The 26,169-nt window shown below is 55.7% G+C and overlaps 1 protein-coding gene across 9 annotated transcripts in view; it reads left to right on the plus strand.

Moving 5' to 3' along the window:
• The window catches only part of ZMIZ1 (zinc finger MIZ-type containing 1), a 244,863-nt gene that overhangs the window by 95,463 nt on the left and 123,231 nt on the right, over positions 1 to 26,169 (plus strand). The window lies entirely within an intron of this gene.

Below are 26,169 nucleotides of genomic sequence, written 5' to 3' on the forward strand. Positions count from 1 at the left end.
AGTGCTTGGGGAAGGGGCACCTGTGTTCTGGGTCGGGGATAAGTGCCGGTCCTAACACATGGTGTCATTGACTGAGACCTCAGCCCTCACCGGTGGGATCAGGTGCAGCCACCAAGCTGAAACCTTGGCTACCCGTTAGGGCCCCTGGGCCCTCTTAGGCCTCATTTTTCTCTAGAGGAGCTACCCGGGCAGGATACTGGGGACATGTTCTGGGAGAGGGTCAGGTTTTCTGTCCCCAGCTACGGCACAGCAACCCTGTCCATACCACACTGACTCCCAGGGCAGGTGGCCTCATGCACTGAGCAGCATGGCAGCCACACAGGCAGAGGCCTGGGCGAGCAGAGGCCGGTTCACTGACGCGGCTATGGCTGCTGCAGCCTCCTCTTCTACAGATACACTGAGTGTGTGCGTGAGCAGTCACTTGTCTCTGGGTGCTCTGAGCTCAGAGCGCCTGCATTCAAATCCTGGCTCTGCCAATTGTCCACGATGACCTGGTGCAGTTTCCCTGTGCCTCAGCCTGTTTATAAAAAAGGGATTGGGATCGCAGTGCCTGCCCCCACAGGTGCACAGGCACACCTAGCACACAGGAAATGCTCAGGATATGTCAGTATTTTCTTCAAGGATGCTCAGGCCCTTCCCACATGCCTTAGTTTCCATTATCCCTTTCTCCTTAAGGACCAACAACTGGCAGCATGGACACAAACTGGTCCTCCAGCCTCAGGAGGGCCCCTCAGGGAAGCCCCGAGGTCCTGAGGTCGAGCCTCGCGGACAGGCCGCTGGCCCGGACACCCGTGTGTCTTTCCACAAAGGTGCATCAGGGTTGTCACAGTTGGCCATGCCAGAGGACCACCTGTGTGAGCCTTCTCTGTGGCTCCACCCAAGGGGTGAGCAGCCTTCCAGAGATGCTCACTTGGGCTAGGGCCCTTTGTGCCAAGGTTCCGAGGGAGCCAGTCTTTGCCCTGGTGCGAGGCCTTGCCAGTTCATCTCCCTGCTGCCCTCGGCCTCTCTCCTCGGGCCCCCCTGCTCCCAGGTGCTGACAGGCAGGGCCAGGCGAGCTCTGCAGACTCTCCTTGCTTTGCTCCAGCTCAGAAACCAGGGAGCAGGACGTGGTCTTCCTCCCTGCTGTCAGCTGTGTGACCTTGGGTTAGTCCTTTCCCTTCTAGGATGGCAAGTTCTCATGTGTAAATGAAGATAAATTATACCAACATTGCTGAGAGGGCTGTTATGAGGATGCTTAGAAGCCTGGTATATTTTTAAATGTTACAGCTAGGTGAGATTCTACTGTGTACCAGGCACTATGCACCTTAAATATTTATTTCTCCCCACAGTTCCCCAGGGGAGGTGTGTTTAATGCCTCATTCTCCAGAGGCCCAAAGTGGTTATGAAACCCATAGAGCTGTAAGTGGTGGAATGGGGATTTGAACCATGATCCCTTGGAATTAAGCATTGCAGGAGGCTTAGAAGCCAGGGATGGAGTCACAGGGCAGATTCACGCTAGGTGCACAGGGGCCCACCTCTGTTTCCGCCTTGCAGCCTTTTCCCAGACCTCCAAGCCGGCTGCCCTCAGAGCCAGAGGGTGGCCCCCGAGAGCTGGCAGCCTGCCCCTCCCTGAGGGCCTGCCAGCAGCTTAATAAGGCTGCGGGAACCCACTGCTAATTGTGAGGTAACCTTTGAAATTCTCCTTCACGGTGGGTTCTCTTTTCGGATGTTTTTCAAGGTAATTCATTCCCTTTCCAGAAATTGCCAGTGGCGGCGCATTAGGCAGAAGGTAATTAATCATAGGAGCGGCTTGGAGTGGATTCTTTAAAAAAAAAAAAAAAAAAAAAGGAGTAACAGAAAGCCTTGGTGGAAAAAGAAAAGAAATCCAGTCCAAGACGACAGTGGTAATCAATACCTCTGTGTCCTAGAAACGCTGTGGACAGGGGTGGTGGGCGAGGGGCCTTCTCTCTGTCTTCCCGAGGCTGGCGGGTGGTCAGCGCCTGCAGCGGCACACATGAGCCTCTGCCCAGGACCACCAGCTCCCTGTGTGACCTCTCCCTGGATGCAGCTTTGCGACCTGTAAAATGGGAGAGGGGCAGGTGTCAGGCTAGGACAGAATAGTAAGTGATTATGCTTGTTCACTACCACACCCTAGGGCCTAGCACGTGGTAAGAGCCTCGTTGATATTTGAGTGAGTGAGTGAAAAATCATCCTGGGCCCTTGTTAGCTATCATAAGTCAAGGAAGTGGTCTTGGCTGGAGGACATCTTTTCTCTAGTTCTGTTATAATTCTCGACAGCCAAAGTGATCCGGCTCTGTTGTTTGCCAAACTAATGAGGAAAGGACAGTCTTGCCCAGTGGACTCTGGCCAACCGTTCAAGCCACTCAGTGGCAACCACACTGTCTCCCTCACATTCTCAAGTTTAACTTTCCAAGAGACTGAGCTATCTGTAGATGGTTTGTTTGTTTGTTTTAAAGGCTGCTTTCTGGGTAGGTGGTGAGTCCTCATCACTAAAAAGTATGCAAGGTAGGGCACTGAGGCAGCAGATGGGAGGGGCTCACGGCATTCTTCAGCCTGGGAGAGCACATGCGCCTTCTAGGAAGGACACTGGACTGGCATAAAGGGGAACCTCTCCCCTCTAGAGCCTCTTCCCAAAGGCCTCGGAGTAGAGCTGAAGGGGGCAGCTGAGAAGGGGGCTGTCCATGTGGGACTCATGCTTTGGTGCCTGTTTCTCTGAAGAGAAGGAGGGTTTGCATGGGCTGTGTGCATGTGCTGGTGTGTGCCGTGAATAGCTATGAGGATATGTGTGTGGATTTGTGTGAGAATGCAAGGGAAGGAGAGTGCCCACCCATGTGTGAAAGTGTGAGTGCCTCCCCACTCCACCCCATGCAGCTCCCATCAAGACCCCAGCACCTCAGGCTCTCTCTACACAAGGCTTAGCTCAGGCCTCATATGCAGACTGGCCAGCGGGGCCCTGTCACCGCATTCACCATGGCAGAGTTGACTGGTGGGACAGGATGGGCTTCTGAGGGACACTGGAGGGGAAGCATGCCCAGGTCAAGAGCACTGACTTCCTGTCCCCCTGCTGGCCACCTGGCAGCTCCCATGGTCATGAAAGGAGACAGCTCTCAGAGGCCCATGCCTCCTGCTTGGACTCACAGTCCCTGAGTGCCTGGAGTGAGTGTCTGGGTGGCACGGTGCTCCCAGGCGGGGCAGGCCCACCACATGGATGTCCTCTGAGCAGCCTGGCACACTGGGTCCTACTTGTTTCTTTCTTTTTCTCTCTTGGCCTCCAAAGCCCGGTTTTGGGGTGTGTGTGTGTGTGTGTGTGCCCTTCCACGGGGTTATCTCTGTTGACTCTCTGTGTAGGCACCTCTCTCCCGCCCCCCGCCCTCTCTGCCCACAGCCAGCCCCGCTCCGCCTCCTCTCACTCAGACCCTCTCCCTGTCCTGTCACATCTGAGGCTCCCCCTCACAGCCCCCTCTGGAATTTCTCCCTGAGTTTTGGGACCTTCTCAGCTCCTTGCTCCTTCCTCTTGGAGGCATTCCTTGCCAAGTGTCCAAGGAGCACATCTGCTCTGCCACCACTCAGTCATCGCCAGGACTCAGCAGAACTGAGCCCTCCTGAGCTCCCAACCTACCACCTTTGGCCTTTGCTCATCCCGGTCCGGGCAGCACACAGCTCCCTGCCCCGCGTGCACTGGACGTGCTCGAGGCAGCACTCCCTCACCCCACTTCCAGCTGCTCGGAGGCTGCAGGCTGCCTACTGTGTGCGGCCTCTAAGAGTGGGCACCGTCCTATCCCTGGGGACCCGCCGCAGCTGCTCAGGATGGAGCCCGATCTCCTGGCTCAGACATCTGCTCCCGTGACTGCCCTGTGCTGTCCTGGGCATGTGGGCCACTGGCCATGGGCTAGAGAGAGCAGAGGCAGGTACGGGGCTGTGCCCACTGACAGGGGCGGTTGGAAACCCGGGTTCCCTCCAGCAAAAAAGCAGTTCCTGCTATAATTAGAAGTGAGGTGTCCAGAAGCTGGTTGCCTGACCACACGGGTATGTGCTCGTGAATAAATAAACTGTCCTTCCAGGGGTAGGAGGGGCCAGTGGGTGGGCTCCTGGGAAGCAGCAGGCCTGGAGGTTTGTGCTCTGCGAGGTGGGCCGGTGGGCCGGTGGGCCGGACGCCCTTCGCTCACCTGGAGCTGCTGGGGAAGCTCCTCAGGTCCAGTCCTGGCCCATCTCCCTGGAGTGCCTGCTGTGTAGCCCGCCGACCCACCCTAGCGTTCGAAGCCACCACCCCCGCTGCGTCCTCCTTTCACGGCCGGGCACACACCAGCATCTGGCCGGGCCCTGGGCACGGCTCCCTGTCCCCATCTTTATCACTGGTTCCTACTGCTGCACCTTTGCTCCCTCGTGTCCTCCTGCTCAGAAGCCTTCCAGCCTTGTTGCCAGATGGCTTGGACCTTGTGGAGCCTTCCTCAAACCATGCTTCTTCTGTAAGGTCATTCATGGCCTCCGTCCTCCTTGGGCCCCACGGCCTCCACCTTCAGGGCCCTGGTCATTTCCTCCCTGAACTCTCCTACACTCGAAACCCTTCCCTTTATGTCCTTGCGCCTTTCAAAGTGCTCATCAGACTGCCACATCATCTTTTATTGTGTATCATATATAAAAATGGTAATACAGTGGCCTTTTCATGTTCTGTCCTCCTGTGAAATCTCTGAAAGCTGGTGTTAGTTTGACACGCTGACCACATCGCAGACACCGATGTCCAGTCAGCCATCGGCTCCTGGCCGCTGTGCTGGACCATGCTGCTTTGGAGGGCCCGGGTTTCTCGTTTGTAGGTGAGGAAACGAAGGCTGGGGAAGACAGTCTTGCAGATGAGAGTTTGCAGAGCAAGTAGGCTCTTTGTAGGTAGGCAAGGCTGCTCTGTTCTGTGGTCTAAAATAAGGAATGGAGTCACTCCATTGGTCAAAAAGGTAAATTGAGGCAGGCAGGACTGTAGCTAGCAAGCAACCAAACCTCAGTAGGAATAAAAGGAAGACGATGACAAGGACTCCTTCCACCTGCCCGCCTGCCCAGTCTCCAGGGCTCCTCCACCTAATCTTCAAATAGCCCAGACCAAAGTGGCTGTGACCCCGGTCACTCCTAGCTTCCTAACAGCAAGCACACAGCCTGGAATACAGAGGCTCTAGATTGACAGTGCTCAGCCTCACCTGTGTCCTCCACTCCCCTTCAAGTCATCCAGGATGCAGTCTGGACTGCAGAGATACACAGAGAGGGTCGCTGGGAACCCCAAGTTTCCCACACAGTGGGGGCCGCCTGGGGCAGGCAGGCGTCGTCTCCCTTGGGGCCGTGCCATACCCCTGCCAGCCTGAAGGGGCTCTCCGCAGGCAGGGTGTTTCTCGGAAGCCAGGCTGGCAGTAGAACAGCCCCTTCAGAGACCCCCCCTTCCAGAGCCAGCTTTCCTTTTTGTTCCCCCAGCCCCTTCTGCAGCATTTTGCGGCCTCTCTGCTCAGGCAGGATGGTGGGAGGTCGCAGAAGGAGCTGGTGCTCCCGAGGGGCTGCCTCCTGCGATGCCTGCGGGTTGCGGAGCTGTGTGCTCCGAGAAACCCAGGAGGCCCAGGCAGCCCTCCGTCCACCCTTCCTTGCCTCTGCCCCTCCATGCACTGCCTGCGGTCTCCCTGGAGAGACTGTAAGCCTCTTGAAGGCTCAGGCATGCTCTGCACCATGTCTTCAGCATGGTGCCTGGCGTGCGGGTGCTGATTGGCAGCAGAAAGCCAGCAGGCACCCAGTCCTTGTGCCCTCAACTTCCTCTGAGAAAGATAAGAGGCTCTATTCGGTATGCCCGTTCTTGACATGCTGGGCAGACCGTGGTAGGAGGATTCTGAGGCTGTGCACAGACTCTGTGAGAAACAGTGTCCCACGCTGCCGTGTGGCACAGTTTGCCCTCTCAGCCCCCACTCCCTGGCATCAGGTCCACTTGTCAGGTGTTCGTTTCTGGACTGTGGCCAATGCTGGCGTAAGGAGGAAGGTGACCTCACAGGGGTCAGTCCATCCTGACTGTTGAGCAAACTGTGCCTCAGAGAACCCTCTAGAGCCCACTGGGTTGTGGGGATTTCATATGCACCTCTGCCACACCACACTCTCCCACGCCGCCACTCCAGAGCTAGAATCTGTGGAAGCTTTTCCCTCACATCTGCCTTTCCTGGTAAGTGCTTCTCACCCTTCTCCAGTTCCGGTTTGGGAAGCAGCACATCTTGCTCCCAGCTGTTTGGGACCCTCCACTGCTTCCCTGGGGCATCTTTGGGGACCTCTGTTGTCGCCCATGAGAGCACCTCTGCTTCGTAGCCTGTGTGGAATGTTCTCCCATGGTGGCCGCTCCCTCTGGCCCATACTCCAGTGGGACAGTGTAACATGTGACAGTTCTCACTGGGTAGCCTGGTGAGCTCTCTCAGTCCTGCCCCCACCCAGACTGCCCACTACCACTCCCTCCCCACCCCGCCCCACCCCCAGACCCTTGTAGCTGCACAGAGAGCCAGCCCCTTGAGCCCAACCCTCTCACCTGTGGCGTCCAGCCATCCTCTGGCCCACAGCTCCAGGGTGGCTGAGGACTGCGCCAGGAGGATTTTGATGAACTGGAATCTGTAAATAATCGGGAACATTTTCCTCTATGTGAAAAAGAAACACAAAGAGCACACTTGCATCCTTTAGCCAGCTCAGCCTGTCTTCAATACAGCTCCAGGAGGGCTGAGGCTCCAAGGTTACCTCGTGCCTGCCAGGGCTCGTGGAGCTGCTGCTTGCACACCTCCACTACTGGGGAGCTCACCACCACCACCACCACCACAGTTTCACTTGTGTAAATTTCAGTGTAGTAAAGGATGTAGGGTGACATATGGTTAAAGCATGGGCCTTAGGGACAGACAGTTTTCGGTTCTAATCCCTGTTCTGCCATCTATCAACTGGGTGAGTATGGACAGTGACTTCGTTTCTGATACCTTCAGTTTCCTCATCTATAAAGTAGGAAGAAGCCCGTCCTCCTGCACGGGGTGCTGTGGGGGTGGAATGCAACTCTAGCTACGCCAGTCTTCTCTCATCAGCAGACCAGTGCGCTCACGGAGCCGCCTACTGCCCCTCAGCACTGGACCTCTGCTTGAGGTTGGCATCTTCAGCTCTGGTACCCACATACTCCCCCTCTTCAGGGGTACTGGCCTCCTGGGTCCTCTCTGTAGCTCTTGAGTGTGAACTTTCAGGATGACACTTCATGGTAGAGACACAACATACACAGGCCACCTGTGCACTCATTTAAATGCAGATTCACAGGCCCCTCTCCTGAGGTCTGATTCTTGGGTCTGGAGTTGGTCCCAGGGCTCTCAGTGTTTAACCTTGCTCCCGCCTGCGACACGGTGAGGCCTGCGATGGGGAGCTGGCCTAGAGCTGGGGCCCTGCACCGTCTCACAGCCTCGCTGGGCAAAGTTGGCAAAGCCTGTCCCTCTTTGTGGCTCAGTTTCCTCATCCATAAACCAGGGGTTGAGATGATCTATAAGGGCTCTTCCTGCTTTTAAAACCCCATGATGTGTGTCTTTATCCCCATGGAGTTCAGTTAATATTAAAGTAATAATAGAATATAAAAATAATAAAATTGTTTTTTAAAAACCATGAATATCAGAAGGACATTCTCTGATGTCCTCTCTGCCAGACACCCTAAGACAGATCTGTGAGTTTCAGCCCCATCCCTTCTCGCCACAGAGCTTCAGGTCAGCAGCTGCCTGCCAAGTAGAGCCAGGGACTGAGAACCTATTCCTTGGGTGTGACTCGACATTTAGCGGTGTTCCCCTGGGCCTTCCCAGAGGCCTAAGATCAGCAGGCATCTGCCAGGCCCACTTGGATCTGAGCTTGCTTCTGCAGGCTGAGCTGGACCACTAACCAGGAGCCGGCCAAGGGAGGCAGCGTAGAATGGCGTTACCTGACTCCCCTGAGGGGCCTTGGAGCCTTATTCATTAACACACTTAGAAACCTGGAGTGTCAAAACTGGAGGATGGCCTTGTGGAGCCCCTTCTTTTTATAGATGGGGAAGCTGAGGCCCAGGGTAGAACGGGCCTTGCCAGCTCACTCATGGAGCAGGCCTCTTAGCTTACAGTCTAGCCTCTGTGATGGACTCCTCTCCTTGGGCAGTCCATCTGGCATAGGCAGCCCCACCAGACCTGAGCCTGAAACCAGCCTCTGCAGCCCCTGGGAAGAGAAGGGCCATCTCAGGACAGGGACCAAGGGGCCACCTGCTTCTGAACACTGGGGCTTTTTGACCCAAGCTGTCAGCCTAAATCAACAGACACCGCTGGGCTCCCAGGTCCTCCTGCCCCAGCCAGGTCAGCCCCATGGAAGTTTTCCAGGAATATCCACACAGAGGACAACGTGCTCCCAAAGTGAAAGGGCTCTCGCTCCCTGGCTCCCTCCCACTTTCCACTCACTGCTGCTCAGGGGAGTTAATAAGCAGAGGTGAGAAGGTGGCCCTGTCCTAAAAAGACCTCGCTTGAGGCAGCTGGGCCCTGGCAGGTGACAGAGGAGGAATTATTCACTGCCAGGGCCTTCACCCCTGACCTGGGATGATTATCAGGGCTTGGGACTCGGGATCTGGGCTGCACTGTCACTCCCAGGGCTCCTGGGAGGGCCCAGGGCTCCTCTGGCCACTGACACCCTTCTTGCACAGCAAACCTAAAGGGTGGATGGCTCTGTCCCCTGCCTGGGCTGGGAGCCCAGCTGAATCCTCCGTTTAGCCCTGGCACCTGGTACAGGGCCCAGGCCTTTGCACAAGCCAACCCTCCTCCCCACACTGTTCCATCTGCAATCAGTAAGACCACAGTATTTAGTAAGCACCGACTGCTTATGTGGGTCTGTGCTTAGCTCTTGGGGAAACAAGGACGCAGCAAACTCTATCCCAGCCCCCATCGCTCAGTCTAGGCCCCTGGTTGGCAAACTGCGGCTTGTGAGCCAAATGCGGCTCTTCGGCCCCTTGAGTGTGGCTCTTCCACAAAATCCCACGTGCGGGCGCTACCTCGATAAGGAATATACCTACCTGTATAGCTGAAGTTTAAAAAATTTGGCTCTCAAAAGAAATTTCAATCGTTGTACTGTTGATATTTGGCTCTGCTGACTAATGAATTTGCCGACCACTGGTCTAGGCCAAGGCCCACACCCAGGGAACAGAATTAGTGCTACCCAGTGCCCCTGGGGCCAGGGAGTGTTGAGATCCAGGAGGAGTCCTTAGGGAATGGGGGTTATAGAAAGCTTCCTGTAGGATGCTAATTGGAACTGATTGACACTCAGGGGTGGGGCTAGGGTAGGGCCAGGGGTGAGATAGGAAAAGCCACAACCTTAGGGCTGGGTATGGCTCAAAGCAGGACCCAGGATGCAAGCCTGTGTAATGTACTTTCTATATACCATCTTAGGCATCTTCACAGAAGCCTATTTTGCATATAAGTGAGATGTGGAACAGAGAAGTAGCAGGCCCGGGGTCACCAGCTGCTGGTAGGTGGGGCCAAAATTTGAACCCAGCTTCATCTGACTTTTAAGCCTTGGTCCTAAACCAGACCCAAGGCCCAGAGCACCTGCTTCAGCTGTTGCAGGGGGAGAATTTCCTCCCAGCCAGAGAGATCAGAGGAGGCATCCTGGAGGCATGTTATTTTTTCTCCCAAAGATCTGGTCTGAAATCTTCAGGTCCTGAGCCAGGCAAGGCCAGGTCACCTGACCTCTCAGATGTTCTTCGTCTTTATCCTAAAATGAAGAAAATAGGGCCTCCTCATTGGGGCCCAAAAGGATCGGGCACATGTAGGCGCATTCCCTGGATTCAGCTGGCGTGCTGGAGTGGCCAGTGCAGCCGCGGGTCGGACCTGCCTATGGAGGCTGCGTCCCAGAACTCTTCCCAGCATGGACGGGTCTTGGTTCTCGCAGACAGGGTGGGCTGGCTGCAGGGCCCCTGGGCACAGAGCTCCCACTGGGAGGGGCAGGAAAGGGCTGAGACAAAGTGGATAGAACAGTGTGAGTGAAGACAGGGCACTGCCAACCCCGACCCACTCGGCTGCTGGCTCTGGAGAGACGAACAGGAGGAGGGGCGTGCGATGAGGCCCCATGGCAGATTGCACCTCTGTCTGATGGGATCCAGTGAAGGTCTGTGGAAAGACACAGCCGCTCCATCTCTCACTGGACTTTCATTGGAATCGGCACGTCAGAGAAGAGACTGAATGTGGGCAGGGAGGGGGTCTGTGTCCGGGTGCTGGTAGGGAAGGGGTGCTCATCTCAGGGAGCTCCTTTGTAGCTGAGATGACCTTTTAGAGGGGCTTTCAGATGCAAGTCCAGTGGGCTTGGGGTTTGGAAGAGTTCAAAAAGTTCATTCAGACGTGGGGGCAGGGAGGACAGGAGAGCACAGAGAACATGGAGCACACGGACTTCGGTGAGATGTGGAGTTCTGGAGACATGGGATGGTAGGGATTGGGGGACCTGGGATACCACCAGATCCCACCTCCTCCAGGTGGGGTCGCTGAGGCCCAGAGGCAGGGGCCTGGGTCCCTGGGTCACGGAAGGGGTGGGTCAGTAGCCTCTGTGTGCTGGTCTATGTCCTGCTCTGACCTTCCCCCAGCTTGCCCCTGAGCTCGAGCTGGAGGCAAGGGAAGGAGTGGTGTGGGGGGGAAGGGTTCTGTGCTCCTGGGCACCTTGCAGGCCTAGGAGGGCAACGGGCAGGGAGGGCCTCGTAGAGCACGGGGCGGGGGGGCTTCTTGGGGCCAGCAGCCTTTGTTCTGTTCTCATATGCTGACCTTGTAGCACCCGGACAAGGAAGAAGACCTCTGGCAGCAGGAAGTCTTCCAGGAAAGGCCACTGGGGCCCGGAGCTGCCACCGGGGCGGTGCACTCGGTCTGCCCCATCGCCCCCAGCCCTCCGTCTGCCTGTCTGCCTCTCTCTCTTGCCGGTCGGCCGTCCTCCTGGCCCACCCACCGTGCTCACCCTTTCACTCTCCGGTGTCCTCACCTCTGCTCTGCCTGATCCCGTGGACAGCGTGTCCTGTCCAGGGCAGCCGCTGCATAGCTCCAGGGCACCCTTGCTACAGGTGCTCTCTATCTCTGGCCTTTTTCTGACCCCACCTCAATACTGGTTTGTTTCGTAGGCCTCTCTGACTTGTGCCCTCTTTCTTACTGGGTTTCTGCCTCTTTATTTTTTTAATCTCTTACCTCCTCTCTCTGGGTGTGTGCATGCATGTTTGTGTGCCTATGTGTGTGAGTCTCTCCACCCATCCCCTACACACACACACACACACACACACACACACACACCAGGCAGGGCACAGGTTCCTCCCAATTCTGAGGGCAGAGCATGGCTCCCCACACACCAGCCAGCAGGAGTGCAGCCTGGAGCGCCCACCTCCTTGGCAGCCTGGGTGTGCTCCGTGATGAGAAGGCTCTGTGGCCATGGCATCTGCATGGGCCTCCCTGGCCCAGCGCACAGGACTCCTGAGAGCCATCGTGAACCTGGCCATCACTCGCCTAAAAATTGACTCCCATTTGGCAACAGGAATGCCCTGGACAGGAAGAAGCAAGGAGGGGACAGTTCATGGAAGAACAAACAAATAGGCAAGAGATTGTGATCCCTGCAAATGTGCCCTTTGTTGAGTGTTGTAACTCAGTGAGTCCCAGAAAGTGGGTAGCGGGGCATCGGGGCGGCTCTGCAGAGGGGCCTGGGTCGGAGCCGTGATGGAGCTGTGGGATGCGGCCGCCTCTTCCTGTGGAAACATCATAAATATGTGGCTAATGGGAAGAGCTTCCAGGTCTCCTCAAAGAGAGCCCCCCACCCAACCACCACCCCTCAGTCATTCTGTAGGTTTTTATTTAGCACCTACTATCTACCAGCACATCAGATGTCTGGAATACCTCAGTGAGCAAGAGACCAGGTCCTTGCCCTCACAGAGCTGACGTTCGAGCGATGGGGAGGAGAAGCGTGGGTCATTAGAATACAGGCCTCGCCTTGTATTGTGTAGTGGGCCGAAGGGGGGGGGGTGCATCAGCCTGAGGCTCTTCTGTGCCAGAGCACAGCCTCCTGCTGATCAGTGTCACCATGGCCTCAGTGCGCACGGGCTGAGTGAGCACCCTGCTACAAGCATCACTCAGCTCACCGGGAATTTCCAGAAGCACCCCAAGGTGGGAGTTGCTGGTAGGGTCTGCCGGTGGTGAGGCTTTCTGCCAGCCTGGACAAGGGCAGCTCAAACACCAAGGAACAGAGCCAAGAACAGCACCGGGAGGGGGCGGAGAGGGATAGCTTTGTGGTGCAGTCCAGGACACCAGCTACATGGTCACCGGCCTCGTGGCCCTAGAGAGTTTCTTAAACGTCTGGGCCTCCTTTTCCAATCATCTGTAAGATGAAGGCTGCACAGCTCCTGGGCTTGTTCTGTGGCTTAAATACGAGGACGGTGCTTGGCCCATAGATGGGCTATGGAGGTCCTCTGTCATCACTGTCGTGGGGAAGGCAGGACAGTCCCACTTTGCTTGGAGGCTCACTTGGAGATCTGCCAGTTTAGGTCGAGGCTGTTCTTTCTTCACTAATAATCTGGTGGCATCTGTGGATCTCAGTTTCCCTTCTGTCCAGTAAGGAAGTAGGGTTCACAGATGTGGGAGCCAGGAGGCCAGGGATTGGAATTTGTAGAAAGGAGTCACCAAGTGCATCAGCTGCTTTAAAACCATATAGACTGTGCCAGGCACCACTGGCCGGAGCTTCCTGGGGCAAAGCTTCTCAGGGAACCCATGGGGCCTCCCTGGGGTCCTAAAGCTCCACCACGCCTGTGTGGGGCCCCAGCTGCGGCGGGGCCTGGAGTTGCCCTCCCTGCACGGCCAGGCTGGTGGAGCGCAGGCTGCTTGCTGTGCCTGGCAGGGACCCGTAAATTGAAAACATGGTGTTTCCTGTCAGAGGCCAGCACAGGGCTGGACTCGGTGTGGCCTTGGAAAGCTGGCCTCGCTCTCAGGAAGCTCTGCTCCCCACAGCAGTGCCACAAAAACAGTGGAAAAGTGAAACCTTTTCAAGTCTGTGTTTCCACTGTAAACAGGGGATGAAAGCTGGCCCTTGGCCTCTTGGCGCTGTCAGCCGCTCCTCCACCCTGCCCCAGCCTGCCTGGGCTTTGGAGGCACCTCAGCTGCCCCTTCTGCCCAGACAGTGCCCCTCCAATCAGAGAAACCCTGTGCCCTAATACATGTAGTCTTCCAAGTTTAGTTGACTGCCCAGGCCCGTGAGTCCTCAGCACCCACCTTGTGAGGTGAGAAGGGCAAGGGGAGAACACCAGCACACAGAGAGGTGCAAGGCTCGCCAAAAGTTGCACAGCAAAGTCAGAGCTGCCCTGGTCCCCTCCTTTCTGCCTGGAGTGACCTCCCAGAGTCTGCAGGCCACAGAGGGAGGCTCTAATGGGTAGGCATTTGTGTATAAGTAAAGCTGCTGCCTCATTCAGCAAGAGTTTCTTTGTACCCACGAGTGGAGAATATAGCACAAGTAGCATTTAGTGGGTGTGACTTCTTGTTTTATTTTATTGTTATTTGAGATAGAGACAGGAAGAGAGAGAATGAGGAGGAGAGTGATGAGAAACATCAACTCATAATTGCTTCTCATATGTGCTTTGACCGGGGACCTCAAACCAAGCCAGTGACCCCTTGCTCAAGCTAGAGACCTTGGACTTCAAGCCAGTGACCTTTGGGCTCAAGCCAGAATCCATGGGATCATATTGATGATTCCACACTCGAGCCAGCAACCCCGAGCTCAAGCTGGTGAGCCTGTGCTCAAGCCGGCAGCCTCAGGGTTTAGAACCTGGGGCTCAGCGTTCCAGGTCAACACTATCCACTACATCACCACCGCTAAAATAAGTAAGACGTGACTTACTTATTTTAAACTCTGATAATGTCCCTTTCTCCTTAATGGAAAATTAATACATACTTATTGTAGAAAATCTGGAAGTCACAGGCAAGTTAAACGGAGAAAAATAAAATCTGCCCAGAAACCTCCCACCCAGAATGGTCAACATTCTGGTGTATTTCTTTCTGGTCACTTTATAATTTTCTTTCCTTCTCTTTTGGACTTAGGTTATGAGCAGGTTTTGTTCCTCGAGAATGTGCCTCTTAATGGCCCCGTTGAGGGTCCCGGAGGAGGGCTATCCCCGCCTCCAGCCTTGGCCCCTGGCCTGGCTATGATGTGACACTGTGGGACATGGTGGGGAGAGTCCCCCGACCCTGTAGTTTATGGTGAAGTGGCCTGTCCCGGACCTCTGGCTTGGAACCTAAGTGGCGTGATTTGCCCCATGACTTTGGGTCTGTCTGGCCTGCCTTCCCTTCAGGAAATGGTCAGTGGGTGAAAAGGCTCTGTCCGAGTCCTCGTGTCCAGGCAGCCTGCTGCAGAGACCCTACTCACTGGCGGCCGCTGACACAGTGATGCATCTTCTCATTGGCCACTTCCACTTTGAGTGCCTACTGTGTGCAGGTGCCAGTGAGACGTCTGGACAAGAGGCCCCTGTTACCGCACGTTCTCCGTGTAGTTGCACCTCCCACGGTCCTGCCCGCCCCGCCCACAAGCCCTCCCCGCCCCTCCGCTCTGACCCTTCACCGTGCAGGGACTGGTGCCCAGCCGGGCGGGGGCGGCAGGGGTCCAGGAGAAGCCATCTCCGTCCTCCTCCACCTGCCGATGTCCTCAGTGGCCCTAAGACAGCTTTATGGAGGACGTATTGAGGCTGTCTCCCTCCTGGCAGGTTTATTTCTTCATTTTTCAAGCCCTGCTCTGATTTTTCCATGTCGGCTTCCTGGTCTCCCACCCCCGCCCCCTGCAGGCCTCCTCTCCCTCTCCTTCTCATCTGTCAGCCCAGCCTGAGAGAGGGCCACTGGCCTCCAAGGTGATTGAATTATTGGGGGGGGAGACAGGCCAGGGTTTTCTGCGTGAGTGCTTTTGGCTTCCTGCCCTTGGAGAAAGGTTGGGGGAGGGGGTGTGATGGCGGCAACTCTGGGCTGCGGATTTCCCAGACAACCTTGCTCTTCCCCATCTGGGCCAAAGATGATCCCTGCCACAGATAGGCTGGCCAAGGACCACCTCTGTCACCCTGCCCTCTGCCCCACCCAGCCCTCCTCAGGCCTCAGTTCCACCTGCAGCCAAATGGTCAGTCTCTATCCAGACACAGGGAGGAAAGACAGACTTCAGGGCAGCTGTGACTGCTGACCTTACACATGAGAACTTCCGAAACAATTGCTTTCTCTGTGCTTCAGGCGAGACACCCAGGATGAAAGAAAGAAGGGAGGCTAGCACTTATAAAGCACCTACTGTGTGCGCCAGGCACGTTCATGCAAACCTTCCAATAGTAACACAAAGATAGGCAGCAAGAGGTAAAAGTTCCTGGGATCATTTTTATAGCTTTAGAGAAATGTGCCCAGTACAAACTCCTCCTGGTAACCTGTAGGCTTCTGGAAAACAGGGGCGGCTCTGTCAGGGTCTCCTCTGGGTCTCTGGGAGACCCAGAGGCCAGACACTCAGAAGGGACCCAGTAAATGCTTGATGAACTTGCTTGTACTGATATGAGATCAGAGAGGTGAAGTCACTAACCTGAGGTCACACAGTTTGATACGAGACCCCGCTTAGCCTGGCTGTAAGCCACCTTTCCTGGTCTGAGTATTGGCCGTTCTAGCTGGCATTGTCCAGCCACATGTCTGTGGTGAGCCAAGAGCTTGGTGGCTCCGGGTCTCACACCCTTTTCCACTGGTGTGTGTGATTTCACTGGTCAGACCCCACTCTCCCTCTGTCTCCAGCCTGCTCTTCTTCCCAAGGAGGGGCCGAGAGGGGAAAGACCCCTCCCCCGCTTCGCTTGCACTCCAGCTCATGGAAATGAAAAACACATTGGCTTCATTATCCGGGACTGAATGAGCAGGGTTGCTATGGCGACAGCCATCTCTGGCCCATGAGGGGGCAGGGGAGGGGCTGGTGAGGCCGTGGCAAGTGGGGACCGGGCAGCGTGTAAGCAGGCACGCTGAGCATACACGCCTCTGGAGCACTTGCCACTCATGCCACCTGCCCTTGCATTGGCCCCTAGCTTCAGGTCACCATCTCTGGGCAGAGAGAAGCAGGCAAGCCCCAACTTCCACTGACTGGCTCCTTGTCCACCTGTCCAACTGCCAGTCCATCTGTCCCCTTCCTGGAGGGGCGCCAAGGATGAAGGCAGACCTGTGCCCCATGCCCTCCTTGAGATCAAAAGGGAAGGTGAAGAGGGAAGACTGGGGACCAGGAGAAGAAAGTATAAGGTTTCCCACAGAAATCGGCCCTAGGTCTTCACTGGCACAGCTTAAGGAAATGCTGAGAGTGCAAGGCCGTGCCTGTCCCAGCACTCCTGCGGAATGAAGGTCATCCTGGTGACCCTGGCCTCCAGCTGAACCCTCTGAAAAGAGGTTGGGTCTCCATATATCAAACAGGACAACAGGTGTGCCAGTGGCTGTGGGGATACCAGAAAGGAGCCATGCCCAGCATAGCCTGTGCCTGCAGAGGCCTTAGGCAGATGCCCTTGGCTCCTGACCAGAGCCGGTCATCCACCTGCTGCGTGGTCCCTCCATGTCATCCAGAGACATTGGGACAGCTGCCAGGGGTCCCTCCTGAAGCATGTTCAATGCCCGCAGAAGACTGCTTTTAGACAGTGCCAGAGAAACCCAACACTGTCCCTAACTACAGGTTCAACCTTGACCATAAACCCAACTCCAAACACAGCCTCAATCCCAACCTTCTGGGTACATGTGCAGCTACTCTCACCCCAACTCCTACTGAAGCCCTTAGTCCACCCTGAATGCCCCTCCCTCCACCCTGAATGCCCCTCCCTCCACCCTGAATGCCCCTCCCTCCACCCTGAATGCCCCTCCCCCACCCTGAATGCCCCTCCCTCCACCCTGAATGCTCCTCCCTCCACCCTGAATTCCCCTCCCTCCACCCTGAATGCTCCTCCCTCCACCCTGAATGCCCCTCCCTCCACCCTGAATGCTCCTCCCTCCATCCTGAATGCCCCTCCCTCCACCCTGAATGCTCCTCCCCCACCCTGAATGCCCCTCCCTCCATCCTGAATGCTCCTCCCTCCACCCTGAATGCCCCTCCCCCACCCTGAATGCCCCTCCTTCCACCCTGAATGTCCCTCCCTCTACCCTGAATGTACCTCCCTCCACCCTGAATGTACCTCCCCCCAACCTGAATGCCCCTCCCTCCTTGCCTGCACATCACCACAACCAGGTTCCTCTTATTTCCTGTTTCAGATGAGGAAACCCAGGTCAAGAAAGTGCATGTGACTTGTCCAAGGCCACAGAGAGTCAGGGCAGCAGGGCCTGGGGCAACGTGTCCCTTTGCCAGGAAGCCAAGCCTTCAGTACCCCCAGTGAGACGGGACGAACATGCATGTGGCCCTGGGTGGAGAGCCCAGTAAGCTTGAGGACAGGTTTAGCTCCTCGTTGGCTAGTCTTGGTGGGGAGGACCAGGAGAAGCACCGACTGGGCCTCGACAGCCCCGCAGTCCCCCGCCCCCAGTGGATCATGCGCTCCGAGGAGACAGGTGGTGAGCAGCTGAGCTTGGCTGGTGTGGTCAGAGTGTCCGTGGTACTACCATGGCTTTGCCCTCCTGCCAAAGGGAGGTGGGTGCTGAAGGTCGGCAGCACAGGCAGGAGAAGCCCCAGCACCTTCCTGGGGGAGAGGAAATCCAGGGTTCCCAAGCAGCCACCTGCATCCCATGGGCTTTTCTAAAATGCAGAGTACCAGGCTCTGCCCTGGCCTCCCTGGAATCAGTGTGTTGGCAGCTTCCCAAACCCACACTGAGGGCAGTGCTGGCGTTGCTTTCTCCAGGGGCCAGACTAGCCTGCTCTAGTGTCTGGCCCTGTGCTTCTGGTTCCAGGGTCGTGACCCCTTGCTGACCCTCTCTGAGCCTTGTCCTGCAGAGGGCCAGCCTCAGCTCAGCCCTGGTCCTCATGCCTGCCCCTCCCTGCTTCCCTCTCATTCATCGTCCACCCACCCCAAAGCCCACTGGCCCCATGGCATCTGCCCCCGCCTTGACCTTCCCTGACCCGGCAGCTCTGTGTCCCAGGCCTGCCTTCCAGCCACCGCCCGGCTCCTCGCCCATCAGCAAGGGTGGCTGCTGGGCAGGCTGTCATTTTCTCTGCCAGTGATTATAGGTTTGGGGATGAGGGAGTCTGAGCTGGAGGAGGAGGAACCAAGACTTACCCTGATGCCAGGCCTGAGAGACACCTCTCGGGAGGCAGCCCGATGCCGAGTGCTCCTGGGGCCTTGATGGGGATTCCTGTGACCCGATGCCACCCCAGCTCCATGTGTGCATGTGTGTGTGTGTGTGTACATGCATTGTGTGTACATGCATTGTGTGTGCATGTGTGTGTGTGTACATGCATTGTGTGTACATGCATTGTGTGTGCATGTGTGCACATGTGTGTGTGCATGGGCACACCTCTCAGAGGGAATGAGGGATCTGTGGTGCTCATTTAATTTGATCCTCTCAGTGATCTTGCAGGCAAGCTCAGTCCACTCTTCAGAAAGACAAGACAAAACTCAGGCAGGGCAGTGGGCCGGCCCGGGTCCCAGAGCACGTTAGGGCAGAGCCAGGACTGGAGCCGACCACCGCCCAGGGTCAGCCCCCTTCTTCCCTGCTCGCCTATCCTCCCACCTGAAGGAAGGGGGCAGCAAAAAGTTGACTGGGCTGTCACCCACATCCAAGAGCACCTGGGTGCGGGGTGCCATCTCCTGGAGGGTGGTGTTACAGCCAACACACGGGTCGCTCAGGCAGGCTCTCCAGGTAAGCGTTGGGGGAAAGAACCTATGTCCCTTTCCTGCTCTGCCGTCACAGTGCCCCAGGGCTGGGCTTGGTGAGGACAGTGTGAACCAGACTTGGAGTGTGGCAGCTCTGGTTCCAGGTCTGCAGGGGCCGGAAGCATCTCCCACGTTCACAGCTCTGGGAATTGGGATGGGGTAGAACCCAATGCGGCGGCCCCAACCTGGGCCCTTCCAGTGCGTGTGCGTGCGCACTTGTGTGTGCGCGCGTGTGTGTCAGGGACAGGGCCAAAGGGTGCTCAGTGGGGTTTGAGGGTTTGAGGGTGGAGTGATTCCAGCTCGAGTTCTGGAATTAGGCTATCCATATTCAGATCCAGGGCCCAAGCCGCATCATCTCTCTGAACCTTGCTTCTGGGCATTGATGTGCTGATCACATGCAATGAATTCAGGGGTCTCCAAACTTTTTACACAGGGGGCCAGTTCACTGTCCCTCAGACCATTGGAGGGCTGCCAAATACAGTGGTCCTCTCACTGACCACCAATGAAAGAGATGCCCCTTCCAGAAGTGCAGTGGGGGCTGGATAAATGGCCCCAGGGGGCCGCATTGCGGCCCGCGGGCCGTAGTTTGGGGACGCCTAAATAGACGAGGTACACCATGTGTGTTCTGTAGATGTTTTACCAGTGTCCTCCTGCTCAGTTCTATAGGTGCCAGTGGGTCCTGCACCCCCTGTCCAAATAGCAAGAAACAAAGTATGAGGACTGGCAGTGCAATGGAACCCGCCGAGGAAGGACAGGTCACCTATGCCACATGAGACTTCCCCAGAGCCAGGTCACTTAGGAGCCAGACTTTCTGATGGACAAGACTGGGCCTCCTAAGTCAGTGGCCACTCCCAGTGCTGAGGTGGCCAAACTGCTGGCTACCAGAGGACCACAGCAGAGCCATGGTGGCCTGGTCCCCAGGGCTCAGTCCAGGAGCCAGGGGCTTGAGGGAGCCGAGGCTGGTGGAGGCCTGCCTGTTCTTGGGAATTCACAGCATGTCTGCCTGTCACAAGGACCTCGATAGGGAAGATTTGTGGGTGAGATTTGCAATTCTGTTTTCTCTAAGGATTATAAATCAGCCGCACACATACTCTGCATGCAGCATAGACCTGAAGCGTGCACCTTGGCACACTCATAACCCACACCCACAGAAATACAGTCTGAGGCCTACCTGATGTTCTCCAGGGAGGGAGAAGGAGCTCCCCAGGGCTCTTTCTGAGCTCAAGGAAGAGAAAAACCTGGGCACCCAACTGCTCCCTGGCCTTAGAAAACCCCAGAACCATCCAGAATGAAAGACTCAAGGCTGGAGGCAGAATGTCCCAGTGGTTAAGAAACAGCTCATCATACAGGTTATAAGGATGAATTCAGGTGCCTGGCTGGCTGGGTCCAAACCTTGACCTTACAGTTTACTAGCTGTATGCCATTGGCCATGTTGCTTACAGAGCTCTGTGCCTCAGTTTCCCCATCCATGAAGTGAAGCTAATTATAGCATGTACTTCATAGAATGGTTGAAAGACTAAAATAAGCGAATATGCATAGAGTACTTGAAACAGTACAGGCACCCATGTAAGGGCTTAGGAATCTTTGGCCGTCATTGCTAGCATCACAATCACGTTATCGTTATTAAGACTATACCTAGATTTTGGCATAGACCAGGGTCTGAAACCCAGCTCTGCCTCTTGCTAGCTGTGTGAACTGGGACACACTATGGAGCCCGCGGTCGTTCGTCTATAAAATGGACTATAACTACCTGCTTTGTGGAGCTGCTCTGGGCTTTAAAGGAAATAAAGCTCATAAGGATGCAATATTGGGCCCTCGGGATATGCCAGCCAGTGCTCTGTCTGCCTGAAAGTGGGCCGCTGGTTGGGAGCCTCCCGGTGGCTCCGCTCTGAAGCCTGCCTTCCCGGGGAGTGTTTAGATGGGGCGGGAGTGCTCTATGGAGGGGAAAATCCCAGGAACCTCTGTCTCCCTTTTGCCACCAGGAAGTAGACCACTTTCCAGTCCAGCTCTTGTCTTCCTGCCTCTGTCACTCCTTCTAAGCCCCTCTCCTGAGAACAGGGCTCTGCGACTGGCAGGCATAACACCCAGCTCTGCTATTCACTGACTGGGTGGCCTTGAGCAGGTCACTTAACCCCTCCGTTTCCTACAAGGGATAATTGTACCTGCTGCCGCTGGCAACTGGAGAGCAAGTTAAATGAGATAAAGTCTGTGGAGCACTTAGCACAGTGCCTAGCAGCCAGATAAGTGCTCTGCAGACGCCATCGCTGGGCCCCGCTTCGCCTCCGCCATTCTCTGTTGCACTCCCTCCCACACCTGATGCGCAGGAGGCAACTTCTCCAAGTCACGCGGTTAAACATTTCTCTCTGGAAAGATGGGCTCTAAAATCCACATGGCGCCTCTGGAGCCAGCCTTGGTGGAGGAAGGTGACTTCAGAAATTCAAACCTGCTCTCATCCGACACAGCGCCCCCGTGCGGGCCACAGGAGGCAGAAACGTGCGGACGAGGCCTGGCCTTGCGCGTCTATCGACTGCCCGCAGCAGCGCCTCTCCTGCACCCTCAGGGTCCCTGGGCGCGTCCAACGCAGGCTGCCTTCTGGCATGTTTACCTGCTCAGCCATGAAGCCCTGGAAAATGGTGAACTAGGGATGAGGAGTTGCTTGCAGAAGTGCAGGGGGAGGGGGTCGAGGACCAGGGCCCAGGTTTTTGCAGAGCCGACATGTTTGCGCCTCTCCCACCGGGGAAGCCCTGGCTTTGGGTCATTGTTGGGAGCATCCCAGGCCAGGCCTTGGTTTCCAAGCAGAACTTTGGAGGCTGGACTTCTCTGTTGCCAGGGAAACCAAAGTGTTCCCATGAAAGGAAGCCACAGCACTTTGGCTGTTAAGAATCAACCCCTCTCCCCATACCCCGCCCCAAAATGAGTCCCCTCCCAAAGTGACTCCCCGAAGCTGTGCGTCCACGGCGTCCTGCCTCCTCCCTGCGCCTGCTGAGATTACAGAAAGTGAGATCTACCCCAACCTGTGCTTTTCACCTCTTTTTTAAACATTCTGCTGTCGCACAAGGACGTTTTGTTTTTTTCTTATTTGTCTCCCTCCCATGCCAGCTGGGGCTCTGAGTTCTTCTCTCCTCTTGTTGACTAGAGCCAGAGGGGAAGGACTTCCACATTTTTTTGTTGTTGTTGTTCAGCTGTCAGCAGAAATAAAACAAGGAGGTTTATATTTGGAAAGCAGAGGGTCTCAACTACCAGATCGCTCTGCCCGGGGTAGGTCACAGCCTTTATATCCCCTCACACAGCCATGGCTTGAAATCTGATCCACAGATTTGCAGAGAGAGAGGAGTGGGGGGCGGTGGTTGCAGCAAACCTGTCTTCTGGTCCTCACATTGACTTTTAAATGCCATTAGAGGAGCATGGGGGATTCTTCCCTGGCTGACAATGCAGAGCCTGGGAAGAAATAGTTCTAGAAAAAAATCCCCTGAGCAGTTAGGGTGTGGGCAAGGTCTGGGGGCCACATTTCCTTCTCACTCGTCACTGGGTGTCCTGCGAGGAGGCGGGAGCTTTACCCCGGCTCAAAGACCAGCTGGCTAGGCCTCCGTGGGGTTTTGAGATTGACTAAGGAGTGACGTGAAGATACCCCTTGGGTCACTTTGTTAGGAGATGAAACAAAACAGGGAAGAAGGGAGAGAGAAACGTAGCCAGTGTCCACTTTCAGATCCCTGGATGCTTTGGGGAACACAGTAGAGAAGGACAAGGTTGTAAAGAGACTTTAATCCAAATCCCATACACGCCCCTCACACATCCTCCCCACCCCCCACCTGCTCAGGGCCTGGGTCTCCTCGTCTGAACAACTGCCTCAGACCTGTTTTCCTGAGGCCCCTTCCCAGTCTGCCCCAACAGCCAGTGTTCCCAGGGCCACTTCAGTGATCTGAGCAGTTATTTTTCACCTAGAACTGATTCTGTGTTCCGTAAGTAATTTTAAACAAATTCTGTTCCTGTCCTTGCACTTCCGTGGGGGAAAAACAAGACCCAGCTGGGTTTTCCACTGTCCTCAGCAGACCAGGGTTTGGAAGCAGCTCACTCTCCAGGCCGTGTGCCGGCTAGAGTGCCCGCAGCATGGCTCCAGCACCCAGGGACAGCCAAGGGGCACAAAGCCCTGGCCTCAGTCAAGCAGATGGGCCCCAAGCAAGTGTCTTGATGGGCTCTGCAGCCCTTTTCAGCCTCGTTCCAGAATCAGTGGACATTTCTCGGTGATTCCTGAAACTCTCCGTCAGATCCTGTTATTAGCATGAGGCTCTCAGAATGTAGAGTAAACTAATGAATTACAGCATGATTACACAGCACATAATTAACTTTGTAATTAATATGCAACTGCCACTTAAGCTAAAACACTGCTTATGGAGATGTACGGTAGTAGTAAATCACAGGTCAGAAATAGCACTTTGGAATTTTCAGAAGAATGAGCGTAAGCAGGGAATCACTGAAGGCAGCAGGGCGAGTTAATTAAAAAGCAGATGAATTGCTTGCATTCTGCCTCGTTTCAATGCCTTCCCCCTTAAGAAAGGCCCTAATGCCACCCTGCCAGGCTGACTGGCCAGGCCTGGTCAAGAGGGCACTGGGCGTGTGGTTTCATTTCCGAAGTAAGACTGGCCTTCCCTGCCCCGTCCCAGCCATTCCCACGTCTCGGCCCTCTGCCCAGCCACACTGTCCCTGGGGGCCAAGCCTCCTGGCCACAGCCCGATTCCACCCCGCCTCCTACAGAAAGTCTGTGGGGATGCCCCCAGCCCAGCCCTGGGCTAGCGCCCATGATGGGCATTGCCAACAGGTGAGTTGGAACAGCTGTCACCTGGATTTGAGGCTTCTGGAAGTCAGGGCTGCCATCTTATTTGTTCAGTTTAACCCTTTTTCCCCCCAGCCTCCTGCCAGAGCATCACAGCTAGAAAATGCCTCAGGAGTCACCTCACCCAGCTCCCATTTCATCCAGGCCAAAGAGCCGAGGGGCCAAGTGTCCTGGGCCTGGCGGAAGTCCCTGCCCGCTACCTGTTCTAGTCCTGCATCTGGCCGGGTGGGCCTTTGAAGTGACTCTAATCCAGGTTCCAATCCAGGCAACCCTACTGCTCCACTGTGTGACCTCAGGCAAGTTACGTATCTCTGAGGGCCTCACTTTCCTCACCTGGAAAGTCTGAGAACTGATGCCCACTTGCTGAGGCCCTGGGTTGGTGGGAGATGATGTGTGTGAAAGGGCCTGGTGTGGAGCGAGCGCTCTCAGGAGACCAGCCCAGGACAGTGTGCAGGTAGCTTGGTTTGGGAGGGGGTTGCTGGAATTGAAGTCTCGCAGACATGGATTCAAAGCCCGCTTTGCCATCATCTGATCTTGAGCAAGTTCCTTAATCATTTCAGTCTTGGCTTTCCCATTTGTAGATGGTACTAATCACTCCACCTTTAGCTATATTGTTATAAAGATAGTTCACATAAAATGCCAAAGGTGCCGCCTGGCACACAGTAGACACTTGATGGTATCTGTATTGTTCTCATTGTTAGGCTGAGATTTGTGAGGCTACCCATCCCCACAGCGTCAGAGAGAACTCTGGCTGTCTGGGCCACCTTGGCAGGACCACCTTGGCCTGTAACCCATGGGTCCTGTGGCTGGCCTGTCCTCCCTTTGGAGTTCATGGCTTGGGTGGGGCAGGGAAGGGGCCAGTCTCCCCAGCCAACCTAGTCTGTGCCTCAGACAGCTCGTTTGACCTTCCAGCTCTGGTTCGTGCCCTCACAGCAAGTCGCCTAAGCCAGCCTTGCTGAGGGCACAGAGCCAAGGGTGCCCTCGCACAGCTTGTTAGGGTACATGCAGATGGCTGTGGCTTTGTGAAGCTGGCATGATAATGGGCTCAGAGTCCAGAGCCCCGATCCTGGTGGGAAAGGGTTCCAGACATAAGCGAGGGGAGGGTGCCCTGTGGCTTCTCTTCCTGAAGACACTTCAGTTTCTGGCCCTGCAGGCAACCTCCTCGCAGCCTGGCTTCCTCGGCCTCTCTCTCACCACCCTGTAGCCACTTCCCTTAAGTCTGAATTTCTCAGTGAGTTCCAGGAAAACTAGCTCTATGGGATTTTAAATGTGTTTGGTAGCCTTGGCCACTTGGCTCAGTGGAAGAGCGTCAGCCCAGCATGTGGATGTCCCAGGTTCGATTCCCGGCCAGGGCACACAGGAGAGGCACCCATCTGCTTCTCCACCCCTCCCCCTCTCCTTCCTCTCCGTCTCTCTCTTCCCCTCTTGCAGCCAAGGCTCCGTTGGAGCAAAGTTGGCCCAGGCACTGAGGATGGCTCCATGGCCTCCGCCTCAGGCGCTAGAATGGCTCCGGTTGCAGTAGAGCGACGCCCCAGATGGGCAGAGCATCGCCCCCTGGTGGGCATGCTGGGTGGATCTCGGTGGGGTGCATGCAGGAGTCTGTCTCTCTGCCTCCCCACTTCTCACTTCAGAAAAATACAAAAAAAAAAGTGTTTAATGAAAAAAGTGTTTTGTGATCCAATAACTTTGGAAAAAACCAGATCCTTTAAGGCAGGGATCCCCAAACTACAGCCTGCAGGCCGCATGCAGCCCCCTGAGGCCATTTTCCGGCCCCCGCCACACTTCCAGAAGGGGCACCACTTTCATTGGTGGTCAGTGAGAGGAGCATAGTTCCCATTGAAATACTGATCAGTTTGTTTAAATTTACTTGTTCTTTATTTTAAATACTGTATTTGTTCCCGTTTTGTTTTTTTACTTTAAAATAAGATATGTACGGTGTGCATAGGGATTTGTTCATAGTTTTTTTATAGTCCGGCCCTCCAACGGTCTGAGGGACAGTGAACTGGCCCCCTGTGTAAAAAGTTTGGGGACCCCTGCTTTAAGGCCTTCACAGGTGAGGGCGTGTCAGTGATCTCCAGGCGAGTAGAACCTGCAGTTTTCCCTCAACAGACCTGAGCAGAGAATCCTTGGTTCAGGGAGGATCTGACGTCAGGCAGCCTCTTCCAGGGGTCCCGGCCTTCACCCTCCGCTTGCCCATAGCAGCAGTGGTTCCCCTCTGGTCTCCTTGCCTCCGTCAGTGACACTGCCCACCTGCATGGACAGCAGCACTCAGCTCACATATCCCAAGCTCCGACCCTGGCCTTCCTTCCTTCCAGAACTTTCCACAACAGGCCTTTGCCACCAGGACAACCCTCTCCAACCCTCAACCTGGCATTCTGGCTGGTGGGTACACAGCCCCTGCCTCAGCCTCCCACAACCTCTGAGGCCTGGGGTGGAACCCGTGACAGGCTCCCACAGACACCGTGTGCTGGCGAGTGGAGCAGGCAGACTCATTTCCACCCCTCCCTCAGAGGTGGCCCTTTCACTGTTGTGTAAA

This window comes from Saccopteryx bilineata, chromosome 9 (genome assembly GCF_036850765.1).
Source record: "Saccopteryx bilineata isolate mSacBil1 chromosome 9, mSacBil1_pri_phased_curated, whole genome shotgun sequence".
NCBI classification, from domain to species: domain Eukaryota; kingdom Metazoa; phylum Chordata; class Mammalia; order Chiroptera; family Emballonuridae; genus Saccopteryx; species Saccopteryx bilineata.